The sequence below is a fragment of the Penaeus vannamei genome, chromosome 15 (assembly GCF_042767895.1).
Source record: "Penaeus vannamei isolate JL-2024 chromosome 15, ASM4276789v1, whole genome shotgun sequence".
Classification (NCBI taxonomy): Eukaryota; Metazoa; Arthropoda; class Malacostraca; order Decapoda; family Penaeidae; genus Penaeus; species Penaeus vannamei.
In genome coordinates this window covers 31760699-31769301 of record NC_091563.1, presented here as the reverse complement: position 1 = coordinate 31769301, position 8603 = coordinate 31760699, and the positions used below count along the sequence as shown (strand labels likewise).

The following is an 8603-nucleotide window of genomic DNA, read 5'->3' as shown; positions in this document are numbered from 1 at the left end:
TCAGTTTTTGGCCGGTTTTTTAAAATTGTGCGAGGCCCGGCCCAATGAATATCTATTATACGGATATGCATATATACTGAAATAAATACAAATCTATCAGTCTAGACATGCATATCTACCGGATAGATAGATAGAAAAATGTATATTTATTAGATAGATAGCCCGATATGCATCTATTTCTGCGGGTAAACATGCCCTTTATATATGCACATTAATTGGGTCAGGCCTCGCCGATTATCTTGTTTTTATCTCTACCATTAAACGCACTATTATACACACTATCATCATCATCACTACATCCGACTCATCACACACAATAGATGCTTACTTCTCCCTCTCATTCTTCCTCTCCTTATCTTGCTCTCTGTCACTGTTATGATTTATAGTTGATGGTAGGCCTACATTCTATCAAATATAAAACAAAATACCTATGACCCTTGTTCTCACCAGGAATCGAATCAGAGCTCTCCTGATTCAGAGTCAGTCGTGTCGAAAACCACACCATGAGAACATTGATGCTAATCCTATACAAAATAATCATCTCTCTCTCTCTCTCTCTCTCTCTCTCTCTGCCTGTACAAGTGTGTTCGTGTGTCTGGCTCTGTATATGTCTTCTTCCCTTTCTCTCTCTCCTTCTCTCTCTCTCTGTCTTTATTTTTGCCTCTGCTACTAAAGCTATACCTATCCAAATTAACCTCTGCTTGTATATGTCTGTTCGACTGTCTGGCTCTTTATGTTTTTATTTTTCTCTCTCTCCTTATCTCTGTTAATGTTTCTTTCTCCTTGTACCTGCTACTCTCTCTCTCTCTCTCTCTCTACCCATATGTCTGTTCGTCTGTATGATTCTGTATGTCTTCCCTCTCTTTCCATGTCTCTGCTACTGTCTCTCTTTCTCTCTTTTACTTATTTGTCTCAAGAATTGTCATCGTATACAGCAGTGATCCGTATCATTATATTACCCTTGATTATACACAAATAATCTTATCTTTAAAACTAAATGCATATATACTGAAATAGATACATATTCATCAGTCTAGAGATCCATATCTACCGGATAGATAGATAAATAAATGTATATTTATTAGCCAGATATGCATCAATTTCTGCAGGTATGCATGTCCGTATTTATGCACATTAATTGGGTCAGGCCTGTCACATTTTTAACAAACCAGTCGATTATCTTGATTTTTTTTTATCACTATCACTATATCCGACTCATCAAAAATATATATATGTTCTCACTGGGAATCGAACCCGAGTCAGTCGTGTTGGCCAATACTCCATGGGAAGTTATTAATATGAGAGGGAAGCTGTATCTATAAAAAATAATCTCCTCCCCCCCTCTCTCTCCTTCTTTCTCTCTCTCTCTCTCTCTCTCTCTCCCTTTGCCTGTTCGTCTGTCTGGCTCTGTGTGTCTTCTCTCTGTTTCTGCTAGCGTCTCTCTCTCTATCTCCATCTCTTTCTTTCTCTTTCTCTCTCCTTCTCTCTCTCGCTCCTCTCTTTCTTTCTCCTCTCCTGTATCTCTTTTTTTCTTTCTCTCTCTCTTCGACTGTATATGTCTGTTCGTCTATGTCTCTCTCTCCTTGTCTCTGCTACCGTCTCTATCTGTCTCTCTTTCTCTTTCTATTTCCACATTGATTGGGTCAGGCCTCGGACAGTTTTAACAAACCAGCCGATTATCTTCATTTTTTATCTCTACCATTATACGCACTATTATACACACTATCATCATTATCACTACATCCGACTCATCACACACAAAACAATGCATGCTTCCTTCTCCCTCTCCGTATCTTTCTCTGTCACTGATATGTTTATAGTTGATAATATGCCTACATACTATCAAATATATAAGAAAAAATGATTCTAATCTTGTTCTCATCGGGAATCGAACCCGAGCTCTCCTGATTCAGAGTCAGTCATGTTGACCACTACACCATGAGAACGTATTATTAAGAAGAGGAAGCTATATCTATACAAAATAATCTCCTTTCTCTCTCGCTCTCTCTTTCTGCCTGTGTATGTTTGTTCGTCTATCTGGTTCTGCATGTCTTCTCTCTCTCTCTTTGTTTCTGGTATCGTCTCCCTCTCTATCTCTATCTCTCTCTTTCTCTCTCCCTTTCTCTTTCTTTCTCTCAGTCTCTCACTATTTCTCATTCTATCTCTCTATTCGACTGTATATGTCTGTTCTTATCTCTGGCTTTGTATGTTTTCTCTCTCATTCCTTGTCTTTGCTACTGCCTTTCTCTCTCCTTGTCTCTGCTACTGCCTCTGTCTCTTTCTCTTTTTCTCTTTCTATTTCCACATTAACTGGATGAGGTACTGTACGAACTAAAATACACACTATCATCATCACTACATCCGACTCACCACACACAAAACAATGCATGCTTCCTTTTCCCTCTCCTTATCTTTCTCTGTCACTGTTATGATTTATAGTTGAGGATAGGCCTACATGTTATCAAATAAAAAAAAATAAGCTCTGTTATCATTCTCAACGGGAATTGAACCCAAGCTCTTTCTTTCTCTCTCTCTCTCTGCCTGTGTATGTCTGTTTGTGTGTCTGCCTCTTTATGCCTTCTCTTTCCTTGTCTTTGCTACTCTCTCTCTCTCTCTATCTATTTCTGCTACTGTCTGTAAGTCTGACTTTCTTCCCCCACCTCATACGTTTATCATAAATCCTCTGATTTGTATCCATCAGACGGGTGAAGAGGTGAAGGAGGAGAAGAGAGAGATAGAGGGAAAATGAGAGAGCGAAAAAAAAAAACATATATATATATAGATAGATAGATAGATATATAAAGAAAGAGAAAGAGAGAGAGAGAGAGAGAGAGAGAGAGAGGAAAGAGGAATATATATAATTATTTTCTCCTTCCTTTTTCCCTCCACTGCAGTATTTTTCGTTGTTCTGTGTGAGGTTGACGTGTGCCTCGTGTTTCTCCCTGTCGCCATTTGATGTCGCTTTACGTCGCATTTTTCGGTTGTCCTCTTTTCTTCCACAGTATCCTCACTATGCATCATTCTGCCACACACACGTGCACACAGGTTTATATATATACATACATATATATATATATATATATATATATATATATATATATATATATATATATATATGCTATATGTCCACTCACATATTCCCGCTTCGTGTTTCCTTAAACGCCGTATTCTCTTCCTTAATCCACCTCCCAGAAGAGCGATGTTCAAGAAGCCTTTGTTTCAGTGAACAATTCTCTTTATCCCCGAGTTTGATGCTGATGTCGGAAATGCAATAAGGTTCATCTTCAGACGAGATATTCAAGGCATCATAGACCTTAACTGAACATGTAATACGAAACACAAGTAAATATCCGTGGACTTATAGGGTCTGCAAATTACTAGGCCACAGCATTAACCATTCCTCCATTCCTCCGATCTTCTCTACTACAGAAAATAACAATTTATAAAACCAAAGCATTTGTTGCATCATCCTATGAAAGGTGAACTTGTACATGCATTTGCCTGTCTTTCGTATTCAATGAAGTTCTGCAATCTAAAGCTGCGAAACTAACATAAAGAAGGCCATGGCCAACTTAGAGAGAGAGAAAGAAAAAGAGGGAGAGAGAAAGAGAGAACGAAAGATAGAAAGAGAAAAAGAGAGCAAAAGAAAAACAAAGATAGAGAAAAGGAAATAGAAAGAGAGACAGGAGAGAATAAGACAGTGAGGAGAGAGAAACGAAGACACAGAGAGAGGAGAGAGACAGACAAAATAAAGGAAAAAATACGTACACAAAGAGCAAGCAAAGAACAAGAAACTAACAAAAATAAATTCAGTCATCCATCAAAAATCCGCGCATAGTTGTCAATACACGATATATCCACAACAATAAACTGGGACACAACAAATCTTTTCCCTTTCATATTACCTTTCTCTTCAATTATCCTGACCTTGCATCCATAACACCCACGATTCTGCCTTACCCTTCGCTCTGTGATTTATGCTTCCGTTGTCTCGCCCAAAGTTGGTCATTTGGATCCTGTAAGGTCATATAAAATCAGAATTAAAAGCTTGAAAGTACTCTTTTTGATACGTGAGCGAGTTTCCTGCACACAGACATACAAGCATACATGCAGACATACCCATACTCACATGCACACACATGAATAGATTATATTCGTATACAGCAGTCTCTCGTATCATTTTATTGCCCCTGATTATAAAACAAACATTTTCTCTTAAATACAATTTATGTTTTTTTTTTTTTTTTTTTTGTTTTGCTTTTCTTTTCTGAATGATCTCCACAAACACAGATTATCATCCATTGGGCGGTTTCTTAAAATTTTGCGAGGTCTGACCCGATCAATATTTATCATACGGACAAGCTTATATACTGAAATAAACACATCTATCAGTTCAGACATGCATATATAAAGGATAAATAGATAGATGCATATCTATTAGATAGATCGATATGCTTCTATTTCTACGTGTATGCGTGTCCATATATATACACATTCATTGGGTCAGGCCTAACCCAATATTTTTTTTTTTTTTTTTTTTTATCTCTACATTTATACGCACTATTTTACACACTATCATCATCACATACAAAACAATGCATGTTTTTTTCTCCTTCTTCTTCTCTCTTTCTCCGCCACTGCTACGGTTTATAATTGGTGATATACCAGCATACTATCAAATACTAATACTAATAATAAATAAATAATAAGGAGGCATGTTCTCATCGGGAATCGAACCCGAGTCCTTCTGATTCAGAGTCAGTCGTGTTGACCACTACACCATGAGAACTTACTATTACTGGGTAGGAAGAGATAATTTTTTTGGTCTTTCTCTTGCTGTCTCTCTATCTCTTTCTCTGTCTGTTTGTCTGTCTGGCTCTGTATGTCTTCTCTCTCTCTCCTTGTCTCTGCTACCCTGTCTTTCACTTTTTTTCTGTCTATCTCTGCTACTGTCTGGCAGTGTGACTTTCTCCTCCCAACTCATACCTTATTATAAACCCTCTGCTTTGTATACATCAGAAGGGTGATGAGGTGAAGGAGGAGAAGGGAGAAATAGAGAGAAAGTGAGAGAGGGAGAGAGAGATAGAAAGAGATGGAGAGAAAGAGAGAAAGAGAGGGAGAGAAAGAGAGAGAGAGAGAGAGAGAGAGAGAGAGAGAGAGGGGGGGGGGGGGATAAAAAAAATTTCCTTCACTTCCTCTACTGCAGTATTCTACTTATTTTCTGTGTGAGGTTGACGTGTGCCTCGTGTTTCTCCCTGTCGCCATTTGATGTCGCTTTACGTCGCATTTTTCGGTTGTCCTCTTCTCTTCCACAGTATCCTCACTATGCATCATTAACAAAGAATAAAAACGGAATATTTAACCTAAGCATTTGTTGCAGCATCCAATCAATGGTGAATTTGTAAATGCATTTGCCATTCTTGTGGATTCAATGAAGGGCTATGGTTTAAAGCCGCGAAACTGTACTAAAGAAGCCACTGGTCAGACGCCAGAAGGACAGAGAAAGAGAGAGAGAGAGAGAGAGAGAGAGAGAGAGAGAGAGAGAGAGAGAGAGAGAGAGAGAGAGAGAGAGAGAGAGAGAGAGAGAGAGAGAGGAGGGGGGGAGAGAAAGGAGAGAAAGAAAGAGAAAGAGAGTGACAGAGAGAGAGAGAGAGACACTGAGAAAAGGAGAGATAGACCAAGACATAGAGAGAGAAGAGACAGACAGAAAATAATAATGATAAAGAAATAAAATAAAAGTAAAAAACAAACATCAGGAAACTAACCATGATAACCTCAAAGTCATGGCATCAAAAGTCCGCGCATAGTCATCAGTCCACGACATTTACACAACAGTTGACTTGGACACCACAGATCTGTTCCCTTTTATATTACCTTCCTTTTCAATTATCCTGACCTTGTATCTATAACACCCACGATTCTGCCTTGCCCTTCGCTTTGTAATATATGATTCCATTGTCTTGCCATAATTAAATGGTCATTTGGATCCTGTAAGGTCATATAAAATCAGAATGAAAATTTTGAATGTATTTTTTGATACATGAGCGAGTTTCCTACACAGACATACAACCATACATGCAGACACTCACGCACACATGAATAGATCTTTCTTAATACTTTTGTTAGTCCCTTATTTTTTATTAGTAAAAAACTTCGTAAGCAGCAGTGTCCCGTATCATCATACTGCCCTTGATTATAGATTAAAAAAAAAAAGAAAATCATCTCGCTTACAAACACAATTCTTTTTTTTTAATGATCCTCTCCACAGACACACATTAACATCCTTTGGACAGTTTGTTAAAATTGTGCGAGACCTGATATGATATGATATGCATCGATTTCTGCGGGTATGAATTGTTGCATATGTGCTCATTACTTGGGTCAGACCTCAAACAATATAAACAAACCGGCCGATTATCTTCGCATTATTATACACGCTACCATCATCATCACTACATCCGACTCATCACACACAAAACACATGTATGCTTCCTTCTCCCTCTCCCTTTCCATTTGGATTCTGTAAGATCATATGAAATCATAATGAAAATCTTAAATGTACTCTTTTTGATACGTGAGCGAGGGTTTCCTACACAGGGATACAGACATACATAAAGACAAACCAACACACAAACACGCCTGAATAGATCTTCCTTACTACTTTTGTTATTCCCTTATATTACTCAAGAATTATTTTCGTATATACCAGTCTTTATATTGCCCTTTATTATAAATGAAAAATAATGTCTTCCAAACACAATGTTATTTTTCGTGAATGATTCTCTCTATAGACACATATCATCCTTTGGCCGGTTTGTTAAAATTGTACGAGGCCCGACCCAATGCATATCAATAATACGGACATGCATCTATACAAAAATAATACATATCTATCAGTCTAGACATGCTTAATACAGGATAGATAGATACGGATATCTATTATAGATAGACAGACCGATTTCCATCTATTTTAGCGGGTATGAATGTCCGTATATATGCTCATTAATTGGGTCAGACCTCGCACAATATAAACAAACCGGCCGATTATCTTCGCATCATTATTATACACTATCATCATCATCACTACATCCGACTCATCACACACAAAACACATGTATACTTCCTTCTCCCTCTCCCTTTCTTTCTTCCTAACTTTTCTAAGTCCCTGTTAACCTTGAAAGTCGATAGGTCTACATACTGCCAAATATGAAAAAAAAAAAAAACTGATTCAGGCGAACTCGGGAACCATGAGAACTTGTTAAGAGAAGATAGGAGGCCATCTGTCTATATTTCTATCTATCTATCTCCCTCTCTCTCTCTCTCTCTCTCTCTCTCTCTCTCTCTCTCTCTCTCTCTCTCTCTCTCTCTCTCTCTCTCTCTCTCTCTCTGTCTCTCTCTCTCCCTCTTTCTCTCTCTCTCTTTCTCTCTTAGGCCGATTTGTTAAAACTGTGCGAGGCCCGACAACATAAATATTTATTACACGGACATGCATATATACTGAAATTAATACATATCTACCAGTCTAGACATGCATATCTAAAGGATAGATAGATGATTGTATATGAATGAATTTCTACATGTTTGCATGTCTTACGTATTCAATGAAATGCTACAATTTAAAGTTCCGAAACTGTACTAAATAAGACGGCAGAGAGAGAGAGAAAATAAGAAGAGAGAGACGAAGACATAGAGAGGAGAGAGAGATAGAGGGAAAATGGGAGACAGACAGAGAGAGAGAGTGTGTGAGAGAGAGAACGAGAAAGAGAAAGAGGGGAATAAAAAAAATTCTTTCTACTTTTTCCCTCTACATCCTATGAGTGATGATTTTTTTTTTACATGCATTGCCTATTTCACGTATTCCATGAAGTGCTACAATTTACAGGTGCGAAACTACAATAAAGAAGATACTGGTCATGCGAGAGAGAGAAAGAGAAATAAAGAGGAAGACAGATAAAGAAGGAGAGAGAAAAAGACACAGAGAGGAGAGACACAAAGAACAAGGAAACACCAAGAGACTAACCAAAATAACCTCAAAGTCATGACATCATGACATGACAACTCCGCGCATAGTTATCAGTACACGACATATACACAACAATACACTTAGACACAAGTTATCGTTTCCTTTTTATATCTTTTTTCTTCAGTGATTCTATAACACCCACGATTCTGCCTTACCCTTCTCTCTGTAATATATGCGTCCGTTGTCTCGCCCAAATTTGGCCTTTAGGGTTCGGTAAGGACATGTAAAATCAGAATGAAAATCTTAAATGGACTCTTTCGATACGTGAGCGAGTTTCCTACACAGACATACGAACGTTTACAGCCGTATCATTATATTGCCCTCAATTATGGATAAAAAAAAAATAATAATAATAATAAATAAATAAATAAAAATCTCTTTCAAACACAATTCTTTCTTTTTTTCTGAATGATCCTCTCCACAGACACATATTATCATCCTTTGACGTTTGTTAAAATCGTGCGAGGCCCGACCTAATGAATATTTATTATACAGATGAGCATATATACTGAAATAAATACATATCTATCAGTCTAGACATGCATATCTACCGGTTAGATAGATCAATGTATATCTATTA

At 37.6% G+C, this 8603-nt stretch overlaps 2 non-coding genes across 2 annotated transcripts; both read right to left on the bottom strand.

Moving 5' to 3' along the window:
- Positions 1–1873: 1873 nt before the first annotated feature.
- TRNAQ-CUG (transfer RNA glutamine (anticodon CUG)) lies at positions 1874–1946 on the bottom strand. The gene has a single exon. It is a non-coding gene; the product is annotated as a tRNA-Gln (tRNA).
- A 2770-nt stretch (positions 1947–4716) lies between these two features.
- Positions 4717–4789, bottom strand: TRNAQ-CUG (transfer RNA glutamine (anticodon CUG)). The gene has a single exon. It is a non-coding gene; the product is annotated as a tRNA-Gln (tRNA).
- Positions 4790–8603: the final 3814 nt, after the last annotated feature.